Below are 12,984 nucleotides of genomic sequence, written 5' to 3'. Positions count from 1 at the left end.
ACCCCCCCTCCCTGCCCTTCACTCACCCCCCCTCCCTGCCCTTCACTCCCCCCCCCTCCTGCCCTTCACTCACCCCCCCCCTCCCTGCCCTTCACGCACCCTGTCCCTGCAATCCCGGCCAACGCCATACCCACCCTCCTCTTATTACACAACCACCACTGTTTCTACTGTGCAATACATACATTTATAATAAACATTACTATTAATTAACACTGTTTCTACTATTTTTTATTAACATAATACCCACCCTCCTCTTAATAAACAACCACCACCACTACTCTATAACACCCCCCCAAAAAAACCTTCCTATTTTCAACAACCACAATTCGTCTTTGTCACAACCCACCCTTCCTCTTCCACCCCCTCCCTGCCCTTCAGCCCCCCCCTCCCTGCCCTTCAGCTCCCCCCCTCCGTGCCCTTCACGCCCCCCCTCCCTTCACGCCCCCCCTCCCTGCCCTTCACGCCCCCCCTCCCTGCCCTTCACGCCCCCCCTCCTTGCCCTTCACGCCCCCCTCCCTGCCCTTCACGCCCCACCCTCACTGCCCTTCACGCTCCCCCTCCCTGCTCTTCACGCCCCCCCTCCCTGCCTTTCATGCACCCCCCTCACTGCCCTTCACGCACCCCCCCTCCCTGCCCTTCGCGCACCCCCCCTCCCTACCCTTCACGCACCCCCCCTGCCTACCCTTCACACCTCCCTGTCCTTCAGACCCCCCCTCCCTGCCCTTCACGCCCCCCCTTCCTGCCCTTCACGCACCCCCCTCCCTGCCCTTCACGCCCCCCCTCCCTGCTCTTCACATCCCCCCCTCCCTGCCCTTCACGCCCCCTCCCTGCCCTTCATGTCCCCCCCTCCCTGCCCTTCACGCCCCCTTCCCTGCCCTTCCTGTCCCCCCCTCCCTGCCCTTCATGCCCCCCTCCCTGCCCTTCATGTCCCCCCCTCCCTGCCCTTCATGCCCCCCCCTCCCTGCCCTTCACGCCCCCCCCTCCCTGCCCTTCACGCCCCCCCTCCCTGCCCTTCACGCCCCCCCCCTCCCTGCCCTTCATGCACCCCCCCCTCCCTGCCCTTCACGCACCCCCCTCCCTGCCCTTCACGCACCCCCCTCCCTGCCCTTCAGACCCCCCCTCGCTGCCTTTCACGCCCCCCCTCCCTGCCCTTCACGCCTGCCCTCCCTGCCCTTCACATTCCCCCCTCCCTGCCCTTCACGCCCCCCTACCTTCCCTTCATGTCCCCCCCTCCCTGCCCTTCACGCCCCACCTCACTGCCCTTCACGCCCCCCCCCTCCCTGCTCTTCACGCCCCCCCTCCCTGCCTTTCACGCACCCCCCTCCCTGCCCTTCATGCACCCCCCCCTCCCTGCCCTTCGCGCACCCCCCCACCCTGCCCTTCACGCCCCCCCCTCCCTGCCCTTCACGCCCCCCCCTCCCTGCTCTTCACATCCCCCCCTCCCTGCCCTTCACGCCCCCCTCCCTGCCCTTCATGTCCCCCCCTCCCTGCCCTTCACGCCCCCCTCCCTGCCCTTCCTGTCCCCCCCTCCCTGCCCTTCATGCCCCCCCTCCCTGCCCTTCATGCCCCCCCTCCCTGCCCTTCACGCCCCCCCCGACTGCCCTTCACGCCCCCCTCCCTGCCCTTCACGCCCCCCTCCCTGCCCTTCACGCCTCCCCCCTCCCTGCCCTTCACGCCTCCCTGCCCTTCACCCCCCTCCCTGCCCTTCACACCCCCCTGCCCTTCACACCCCCCCTGCCCTTCATGCCCACCCCCCTGCCCTTCACGCCCCCCCCTCCCTGCCCTTCACGCCCCCCCTCCCTGCCCCTCACGCCCCCCCTCCCTGCCCCTCACGCCCCCCACCGCCCTGCCCTTCACGCCCCCCCCCGCCCTGCCCTTCACGCCCCCCCTCCCTGCCCTTCACGCCCCCCTCCCTGCCCATCACACCCCCCCTCCCTGCCCTTCACGCCCCCCCTCCCTGCCCTTCACGCCCTCCCCTCCCTGCCCTTCACGCCCCCCTCTCTGCCCTTCAAGCCCCCCCTGCCCTTCATGCCCCCCTCCCTGCCCTTCACGCCCCCCCTCCCTGCCCTTCACGCCCCCCCTCCCTGCCCTTCACACCCCCCCTCCCTGCCCTTCACCCCCCCCCCCCTACCTGCCCTTCACGCCCCCCCCTCCTTGCCCTTCACGCCCCCCCATCCTGCCCTTCACACCCCCCCTCCCTGCCCTTCACGCCCCCCCTCCCTGCCCTTCACGCACCCCCTCCCTGCCCTTCACGCCCCCCCTCCCTGCCCTTCACGCCCCCCCCTCCCTGCCCTTCACGCCCCCCCTGCCCTTCACGCCCCCCCTCCCTGCCCTTCACGCCCCCCCTCCCTGCCCTTCACACCCCCCCCTCCCTGCCCTTCACGCCCCCCCCGACTGCCCTTCATGCCCCCCCTCCCTGCCCTTCACGCCCCCCCCCTCCCTGCCCTTCACGCCACCCCCTCCTCCCTGCACTTCACGCCTCCCCTCCTCCCTGCCCTTCACGCCTCCCTGCCCTTCACCCCCCTCCCTGCCCTTCACCCCCCCTCCCTGCCCTTCACCCTCCCTGCCCTTCACCCCCCCTCCCTGCCCTTCACCCCCCCTCCCTGCCCTTCAACCCCCACTCCCTGCCCTTCAACCCCCCCTCCCTGCCCTTCAACCCCCCCTCTCTGCCCTTCAACCCCCCCTCCCTGCCCTTAACGCCCCCCCCTCCCTGCTCTTCACGTCCCCCCCCTTCCCTGCTTTTCACGCCCCCCTCCCTGCACTTCACGCCCCCCCCTCCCTGCCCTTCACGCCCCCCCCTCCCTGCCCTTCACGCCCCCCCGCTCCCTGCCCTTCACGCCCCCCTCCCTGCCCTTCACGCCCCCCTCCCTGCCCTTCACGCCCCCCCTCCCGGGCCCTTCACGCCCCCCCTCCCTGCCCTTCACGCCCCCCCTCCCTGCCCTTCACGCCCCCCCCCTCCCTGCCCTTCACACACCCACTCCCTGCCCTTCACGCCCCCCCCCTCCCTGCCCTTCACGCCCCCCCCCTCCCTGCCCTTTACGCCCCCCCCCTCCCTGCCCTTCACGCCCCCCCTCCCTGCCCTTCACGCCCCCGTCCCTGCCCTTCACGCACCCCCCTCCCTGCACTTCACGCCCCCCCTCCCTGCCCTTCACGCCCCTCCCTGCCCTTCACGCCCCCCCTCCCTGCCCTTCACGCACCCCCCCCCCTCCCTGCCTTCACTCACCCCCCCTCCCTGCCCTTCACTCCCCCCCCCTCCCTGCCCTTCACTCACCCCCCCCCCCTCCCTGCCCTTCACGCACCCCGTCCCTGCAATCCCGGCCAACGCCATACCCACCCTCCTCTTATTACACAACCACCACTGTTTCTACTGTGCAATACATACATTTATAATAAACATTACTATTAATTAACACTGTTTCTACTATTTTTTATTAACATAATACCCACCCTCCTCTTAATAAACAACCACCACCACTACTCTATAACACCCCCCCCAAAAAAACCTTCCTATTTTCAACAACCACAATTCGTCTTTGTCACAACCCACCCTTCCTCTTCCACCCCCTCCCTGCCCTTCAGCCCCCCCTCCCTGCCCTTCAGCTCCCCCCCTCCCTGCCCTTCACGCCCCCCATCCCTTCACGCCCCCCCTCCCTGCCCTTCACGCCCCCCCTCCCTGCCCTTCACGCCCCCCCTCCTTGCCCTTCACGCCCCCCTCCCTGCCCTTCACGCCCCACCCTCACTGCCCTTCACGCCCCCCCTCCCTGCTCTTCACGCCCCCCCTCCCTGCCTTTCACGCACCCCCCTCACTGCCCTTCACGCACCCCCCCTCCCTGCCCTTCGCGCACCCCCCCTCCCTACCCTTCACGCACCCCCCCTCCCTACCCTTCACACCTCCCTGTCCTTCAGACCCCCCCTCCCTGCCCTTCACGCCCCCCCTTCCTGCCCTTCACGCACCCCCCTCCCTGCCCTTCACGCCCCCCCCTCCCTGCTCTTCACATCCCCCCCTCCCTGCCCTTCACGCCCCCTCCCTGCCCTTCATGTCCCCCCCTCCCTGCCCTTCACGCCCCCTTCCCTGCCCTTCCTGTCCCCCCCTCCCTGCCCTTCATGCCCCCCTCCCTGCCCTTCATGTCCCCCCCTCCCTGCCCTTCATGCCCCCCCCTCCCTGCCCTTCACGCCCCCCCCTCCCTGCCCTTCACGCCCCCCCTCCCTGCCCTTCACGCCCCCCCTCCCTGCCCTTCATGCACCCCCCCTCCCTGCCCTTCACGCACCCCCCTCCCTGCCCTTCACGCACCCCCCTCCCTGCCCTTCAGACCCCCCCTCCCTGCCTTTCACGCCCCCCCTCCCTGCCCTTCACGCCCGCCCTCCCTGCCCTTCACATTCCCCCCTCCCTGCCCTTCACGCCCCCTACCTTCCCTTCATGTCCCCCCCTTCCTGCCCTTCACCCCTGCTCACTGCCCTTCACGCCCCCCCTCCCTGCCCTTCACGCCCCCCCCCCTCCCTGCCCTTCACGCCCCCCCTCCCTGCCCTTCATGCACCCCCCCTCCCTGCCCTTCACGCACCCCCCCTCCCTGCCCTTCACGCACCCCCCCTCCATGCCCTTCACGCCTCCCTGTTCTTCAGACCCCCCCTCCCTGCCCTTCACGCCCCCCCTTCCTGCCCTTCACGCCCCCCCCCTCCCTGCCCTTCACGCCCCCCTCACTGCTCTTCACATCCCCCCCTCCCTGCCCTTCACGCCCCCCTCCCTGCCCTTCATGTCCCCCCCTCCCTGCCCTTCACGCCCCCCTCCCTGCCCTTCCTGTCCCCCCCTCCCTGCCCTTCATGCCCCCCTCCCTGCCCTTCATGTCCCCCCCCTCCCTGCCCTTCATGCCCCCCCCCTCCCTGCCCTTCACGCCCCCCCCTCCCTGCCCTTCACGCCCCCCCTCCCTGCCCTTCACGCCCCCCCCCTCCCTGCCCTTCACGCCCCCCCCTCCCTGCCCTTCACGCCCCCCCTCCCTGACCTTCATGCCCCCCTCCCTGCCCTTCACGCCTCCCCCCTCCCTGCCCTTCACGCCTCCCTGCCCTTCACCCCCCTCCCTGCCCTTCACACCCCCCCTGCCCTTCACACCCCCCCTGCCCTTCATGCCCACCCCCCCTGCCCTTAACGCCCCCCCTCCCTGCCCTTCACGCCCCTCCCCTCCCTGCCCCTCACGCCCCCCACCGCCCTGCCCTTCCCGCCCCCCCCCCCGCCCTGCCCTTCACGCCCCCCCTCCCTTCCCTTCACGCCCCCCCTCCCTTCCCTTCACGCCCCCCCTCCCTGCCCATCACACCCCCCCTCTCTGCGTGCCCCCCCCCCCCTTCACGCCCCCCCCTCCCTGCCCTTCACGCCCCCCCTCCCTGCCCCTCACGCCCCCCTCTCTGCCCTTCAAGCCCCCCCTGCCCTTCACGCCCAGCTCCCTGCCCTTCACGCCCCCCCTCCCTGCCCTTCACGACCCCCCTCCCTGCCCTTCACGCCCCCCCTCCCTGCCCTTCACGCCCCCCCCCCTACCTGCCCTTCACGCCCCCCCTCCTTGCCCTTCACGCCCCCCCTCCCTGCCCTTCACGCCCCCCCTCCATGCCCTTCACGCCCCCCCTCCCTGCCCTTCACGCCCCCCCTCCCTGCCCTTCACGCCCCCCTGCCCTTCATGCCACCCCTGCCCTTCACGCCCCCCCCTCGCTGCCCTTCACGCCACCCCCTCCCTGCCCTTCACACCCCCCCCTCCCTGCCCTTCACGCCCCCCCCCGACTGCCCTTCATGACCCCCCTCCCTACCCTTCACGCACCCCCCTCCCTGCCCTTCACGCCACCCCTCCTCCCTGCACTTCACGCCTCCCCCCTCCCTGCCCTTCACGCCTCCCTGCCCTTCACCCCCCCTCCCTGCCCTTCACCCTCCCTGCCCTTCACCCCCCCTCCCTGCCCTTCACCCCCCCTCCCTGCCCTTCAACCCCCACTCTCTGCCCTTCAACCCCCCCTCCCTGCCCTTCAACCCCCCCCTCTCTGCACTTCAACCCCCCCTCCCTGCCCTTAACGCCCCCCCTCCCTGCTCTTCACGTCCCCCCCTCCCTGCTTTTCACGCCCCCCTCCCTGCACTTCACGCCCCCCCTCCCTGCCCTTCACGCCCCCCCCCTCCCTGCCCTTCACGCCCCCCCCCCCTCCCTGCCCTTCACGCCCCCCCTCCCTGCCCTTCACGCCCCCCCCTCCCTGCCCTTCACGCCCCCCTTCCCGGCCCTTCACGCCCCCCCCTCCCTGCCCTTCACGCCCCCCCTCCCTTCACGCCCCCCCCTCCCTGCCCTTCACGCCCCCCCCTCCCTGCCCTTCACGCCCCCCCTCCTTGCCCTTCACGCCCCCCCTCCCTGCCCTTCACGCCCCACCCTCACTGCCCTTCACGCCCCCCCTCCCTGCTCTTCACGCCCCCCCTCCCTGCCTTTCACGCACCCCCCTCCCTGCCCTTCACGCACCCCCCCTCCCTGCCCTTCGCGCACCCCCCCTCCCTGCCCTTCACGCACCCCCCCTCCCTACCCTTCACACCTCCCTGTCCTTCAGACCCCCCCTCCCTGCCCTTCACGCCCCCCCTTCCTGCCCTTCACGCCCCCCCTCCCTGCCCTTCACGCCCCCCCTCCCTGCTCTTCACATCCCCCCCTCCCTGCCCTTCACGCCCCCCTCCCTGCCCTTCATGTCCCCCCTCCCTGCCCTTCACGCCCCCCTCCCTGCCCTTCCTGTCCCCCCCTCCCTGCCCTTCATGCCCCCCTCCCTGCCCTTCATGTCCCCCCGCTCCCTGCCCTTCATGCCCCCCCCCCTGCCCTTCACGCCCCCCCCCCTCCCTGCCCTTCACGCCCCCCCCCCTCCCTGCCCTTCACGCCCCCCCTCCCTGCCCTTCACGCCCCCCCCTCCCTGCCCTTCACGCACCCCCCCTCCCTGCCCTTCACGCACCCCCCACCCTGCCCTTCACGCACCCCCCTCCCTGCCCTTCAGACCCCCCCTCCCTGCCTTTAACGCCCCCCCTCCCTGCCCTTCACGCCCCCCCCCTCCCTGCCCTTCACATTCCCCCCTCCCTGCCCTTCACGCCCCCCTACCTGCCCTTCATGTCCCCCCCTTCCTGCCCTTCACCCCCGCTCACTGCCCTTCACGCCCCCCCCTCCCTGCCCTTCATGCCCCCCCCCTCCCTGCCCTTCACGCCCCCCCCTCCCTGCCCTTCACGCACCCCCCCTCCCTGCCCTTCACGCACCCCCCCTCCCTGCCCTTCACGCACCCCCCCTCCCTGCGCTTCACGCCTCCCTGTCCTTCAGACCCCCCCTCCCTGCCCTTCATGCCCCCCCTTCCTGCCCTTCACGCACCCCCCTCCCTGCACTTCACGCCCCCTCCCTGCTCTTCACATCCCCCCCTCCCTACCCTTCACACCTCCCTGTCCTTCACACCCCCCCCTCCCTGCCCTTCACGCCCCCCCCCTCCCTGCCCTTCACGCCCCCCCCCTCCCTGCCCTTCACGCCCCCCCCCTCCCTGCCCTTCACGCCCCCCCCCTCCCTGCCCTTCACGCCCCCCCCTCCCTGCCCTTCACGCCCCCCCCCTCCCTGCCCTTCACGCCCCCCCCTCCCTGCCCTTCACGCCCCCCCCTCCCTGCCCTTCACGCCCCCCCCTCCCTGCCCTTCACGCCCCCCCCTCCCTGCCCTTCACGCCCCCCCCTCCCTGCCCTTCACGCCCCCCCCTCCCTGCCCTTCACGCCCCCCCCCTCCCTGCCCTTCACGCCCCCCCCCTCCCTGCCCTTCACGACCCCCCCTCCCTGCCCTTCACGCCCCCCCCCCTCCCTGCCCTTCACGCCCCCCCCTCCCTGCTCTTCACATCCCCCCCTCCCTACCCTTCACACCTCCCTGTCCTTCACACCCCCCCCCCTCCCTGCCCTTCACGCCCCCCCCTCCCTGCCCTTCACGCCCCCCCCTCCCTGCCCTTCACGCCCCCCCCCCCTCCCTGCCCTTCACGCCCCCCCCTCCCTGCCCTTCACGCCCCCCCCTCCCTGCCCTTCACGCCCCCCCCCTCCCTGCCCTTCACGCCCCCCCCTCCCTGCCCTTCACGCCCCCCCCTCCCTGCCCTTCACGCCCCCCCTCCCTGCCCTTCACGCCCCCCCCTCCCTGCCCTTCACGCCCCCCCCTCCCTGCCCTTCACGCCCCCCCCCCTCCCTGCCCTTCACGCCCCCCCCCTCCCTGCCCTTCACGCCCCCCCCCTCCCTGCCCTTCACGCCCCCCCCTCCCTGCCCTTCACGCCCCCCCCTCCCTGCCCTTCACGCACCCCCCCTCCCTGCCCTTCACGCACACCCCTCCCTGCCCTTCACGCACCCCCCTCCCTGCCCTTCAGACCCCCCCTCCCTGCCTTTCACGCCCCCCCTCCCTGCCCTTCACATTCCCCCCTCCCTGCCCTTCACGCCCCCCTACCTGCCCTTCATGTCCCCCCCTTCCTGCCCTTCACCCCCGCTCACTGCCCTTCACGCCCCCCCCTCCCTGCCCTTCACACCCCCCCCTCCCTGCCCTTCACGCCCCACCCCTCCCTGCCCTTCACGCACCCCCCCTCCCTGCCCTTCACGCACCCCCCCCTCCCTGCCCTTCACGCACCCCCCCTCCCTGCCCTTCACGCCTCCCATTCCTGCCCTTCACGCCCCCCCCTCCCTGCCCTTCACGCCCTCCCTCCCTGCTCTCACATCCCCCCCTCCCTGCCCTTCACGCCCCCCTCCCTGCCCTTCATGTCCCCCCCTCCCTGCCCTTCACGCCCCCCTCCCTGCCTGCCCTTCACGCCCCCCCCCTCCCTGCCCTTCACGCCCCCCCCCTCCCTGCCCTTCACGCCCCCCCCCTCCCTGCCCTTCACGCCCCCCCCCTCCCTGCCCTTCACGCCCCCCCCTCCCTGCCCTTCACGCCCCCCCCCTCCCTGCCCTTCACGCCCCCCCCCCTCCCTGCCCTTCACGCCCCCCCCCCCTCCCTGCCCTTCACGCCCCCCCCTCCCTGCCCTTCACGCCCCCCCCCTCCCTGCCCTTCACGCCCCCCCCCTCCCTGCCCTTCACGCCCCCCCCCTCCCTGCCCTTCACGCCCCCCCCCCTCCCTGCCCTTCACGCCCCCCCCTCCCTGCCCTTCACGCCCCCCCCCTCCCTGCCCTTCACGCCCCCCCCCTCCCTGCCCTTTACGCCCCCCCCCTCCCTGCCCTTCACGCCCCCCCCCCTCCCTGCCCTTCACGCCCCCCCCCTCCCTGCCCTTCACGCCCCCCCCTCCCTGCCCTTCACGCCCCCCCCCTCCCTGCCCTTCACGCCCCCCCCCTCCCTGCCCTTCACGCCCCCCCCCCTCCCTGCCCTTCACGCCCCCCCCCTCCCTGCCCTTCACGCCCCCCCTCCCTGCCCTTCACGCCCCCCCCTCCCTGCCCTTTACGCCCCCCCCCTCCCTGCCCTTCACGCCCCCCCCCTCCCTGCCCTTCACGCCCCCCCCCTCCCTGCCCTTCACGCCCCCCCCTCCCTGCCCTTCACGCCCCCCCCCTCCCTGCCCTTCACGCCCCCCCCCTCCCTGCCCTTCACGCCCCCCCCCCTCCCTGCCCTTCACGCCCCCCCCCTCCCTGCCCTTCACGCCCCCCCTCCCTGCCCTTCACGCCCCCCCTCCCTGCCCTTCACGCCCCCCCCTCCCTGCCCTTCACGCCCCCCCCTCCCTGCCCTTCACGCCCCCCCCCCTCCCTGCCCTTCACGCCCCCCCCCCTCCCTGCCCTTCACGCCCCCCCCCTCCCTGCCCTTCACGCCCCCCCCCCCCTGCCCTTCACGCCCCCCCCCCCCTGCCCTTCACGCCCCCCCCCCCCCTGCCCTTCACGCCCCCCCCCCCTGCCCTTCACGCCCCCCCCCCTCCCTGCCCTTCACGCCCCCCCCCTCCCTGCCCTTCACGCCCCCCCACCTCCCTGCCCTTCACGCCCCCCCACCTCCCTGCCCTTCACGCCCCCCCACCTCCCTGCCCTTCACGCCCCCCCCCCTCCCTGCCCTTCACGCCCCCCCCCCTCCCTGCCCTTCACGCCCCCCCCCTCCCTGCCCTTCACGCCCCCCCCCCTCCCTGCCCTTCACGCCCCCCCCCCTCCCTGCCCTTCACGCCCCCCCACCTCCCTGCCCTTCACGCCCCCCCACCTCCCTGCCCTTCACGCCCCCCCACCTCCCTGCCCTTCACGCCCCCCCACCTCCCTGCCCTTCACGCCCTCCCCCCTCCCTGCCCTTCACGCCCCCCCCTCCCTGCCCTTCACGCCCCCCCCCTCCCTGCCCTTCACGCCCCCCCCCCTCCCTGCCCTTTACGCCCCCCCCTCCCTGCCCTTCACGCCCCCCCCCCTCCCTGCCCTTCGCCCCCCCCTCCCTGCCTTTCACGCCCCCCCTCCCTGCCCTTCACGCCCCCCCTCCCTGCCCTTCACGCCCCCCCCCTCCCTGCCCTTCACGCCCTCCCCCCTCCCTGCCCTTCACGCCCCCCCCCTCCCTGCCCTTCACGCCCGCCCCTCCCTGCCCTTCACGCCCCCCCCCCCTCCCTGCCCTTCACACCCCCCCCCTCCCTGCCCTTCACGCCCCCCCCTCCCTGCCCTTCACGCCCCCCCCCCCTCCCTGCCCTTCACGCCCCCCCCCCTCCCTGCCCTTCACGCCCCCCCCCCCTCCCTGCCCTTCACGCCCCCCCCCTACCCTGCCCTTCACGCCCCCCCCCTACCCTGCCCTTCACGCCCCCCCCCCTCCCTGCCCTTCACGCCCCCCCCCCTCTCTGCCCTTTACGCCCCCCCCTCCCTGCCCTTCACGCCCCCCCTCCCTGCCCTTCACGCCCCCCCCCTCCCTGCCCTTCACGCCCCCCCCCCCTCCCTGCCCTTCACGCCACCCCCTCCCTGCCCTTCACGCCCCCCCCCCTCCCTGCCCTTCACGCCCCCCCCCCCTCCCTGCCCTTCATGCCACCCCCTCCCTGCCCTTCACGCCCCCCCCCCTCCCTGCCCTTCACGCCCCCCCCCCTCCCTGCCCTTCATGCCCCCCCCCCTCCCTGCCCTTCATGCCCCCCCTCCCTGCCCTTCACGCCCCCCCCCCTCCCTGCCCTTCACGCCCCCCCCCTCCCTGCCCTTCACGCCCCCCCCCTCCCTGCCCTTCATGCCCCCCCCTCCCTGCCCTTCACGCCCCCCCCCCTCCCTGCCCTTCACGCCCCCCCCCTCCCTGCCCTTCACGCCCCCCCCCCTCCCTGCCCTTCACGCCCCCCCCCTCCCTGCCCTTCACGCCCCCCCCCTCCCTGCCCTTCACGCCCCCCCCCTCCCTGCCCTTCACGCCCCCCCCCTCCCTGCCCTTCACGCCCCCCCTCCCTGCCCTTCACGCCCCCCCTCCCTGCCCTTCACGCCCCCCCCTCCCTGCCCTTCACGCCCCCCCCTCCCTGCCCTTCACGCCCCCCCCTCCCTGCCCTTCACGCCCCCCCCCTCCCTGCCCTTCACGCCCCCCCCTCCCTGCCCTTCCCTGCCCTTCACGCCCCCCCCCTCCCTGCCCTTAACGCCCCCCCTCCCTGCCCTTAACGCCCCCCCACCTCCCTGCCCTTAACGCCCCCCCACCTCCCTGCCCTTAACGCCCCCCCACCTCCCTGCCCTTCACGCCCCCCCACCTCCCTGCCCTTCACGCCCCCCTCCCTGCCCTTCACGCCCCCCCTCCCTGCCCTTCACGCCCCCCCTCCCTGCCCTTCACGCCCCCCCTCCCCCTGCCCTTCACGCTCCCCCTCCCCCTGCCCTTCACGCCCCCCCCTCCCCCTGCCCTTCACGCCCCCCCCTCCCCCTGCCCTTCACGCCCCCCCCTCCCCCTGCCCTTCACGCCCCCCCCTCCCCCTGCCCTTCACGCCCCCCCCTCCCCCTGCCCTTCACGCCCCCCCCTCCCCCTGCCCTTCACGCCCCCCCCTCCCCCTGCCCTTCACGCCCCCCCCTCCCCCTGCCCTTCACGCCCCCCCTCCATGCCCTTCACGCCCCCCCTTCCCCCTCCATGCCCTTCACGCCCCCCTTCCCCCCGCCATGCCCTTCATGCCCCCCCTTCCCCCCCTCCAATCCCCCCCCTCCATGCACTTCACGCCCCCCCTTCCCTGCCCTTCACGCCCCCCCCTCCCTGCCCTTCACGCCCCCCTTCCCCCCCTCTCTGCCCTTCACGCCCCACCCCCCCTCCGATGTACACAATTTTTTTTTCATAAACAAGACTTACAATAAATAATTTTATCAATAATACTTTCTTGCTCTACTTTTTATGTTCAACATTTGTGCTACATATGTTCTACTTTCATTACACTTTACTCCTATAGTTTTTATTTTAAACAACATTTTTATTTATTTTTTTATCTATTTACATTCTGGGCAACTCCGGGTCTCTCAGCTAGTATATATATATATAATTTGTAAAATGAAAAAAACTCTGTAAAATATTTAATATTTAAATAAAACGATTTCTCTGAAAAAGTATAGGCAATGCTTCACAATTAAGCTATTTAACAAAATCTAATTCTTTAGGCCTCGTTCAGTGTGCCAGAGGCAGGAGTTGGAGGGAGGGCGTTCGCGAGGGCGGGCGGCAGTCTGCTGGGCGATGTATGCACATCCTCCCCAGCAGACTTTCTCAGGAGTTGAGGAGGCGGGGAGGGGGCGGTGCTACAGACCTGAGGTTAAGGATCCAAGTTGCAGTCTTGAAATCATTCTCAAGAATGATTTCATTGGTTGCCGAGGTCCCAGTGACGCTGCTGCAGCTTCAAAAAACGAATTTTTTGTTTATTGCAACTGTAGCCAGCGTCAACTCCCTACTTCGGAGACAGGGCAGCTGCTACCCTGACAACCACAGTTCACTTTAAATACATTGTATCCCACGGCCGCACGCACGTCAGCACGCCCTCCCTCCGAAGCCTGCACCCTGAACGAGGCCTTACCCCTGCCGGCATCTCTGTGATAGAGGTAAAATAATAAATCAATTATATAAAGATTAACTTTATTTATTAG

The sequence above is a fragment of the Ascaphus truei genome, chromosome 1 (assembly GCF_040206685.1).
Source record: "Ascaphus truei isolate aAscTru1 chromosome 1, aAscTru1.hap1, whole genome shotgun sequence".
NCBI lineage: Eukaryota > Metazoa > Chordata > Amphibia > Anura > Ascaphidae > Ascaphus > Ascaphus truei.
This window is presented reverse-complemented; position numbering follows the sequence as displayed.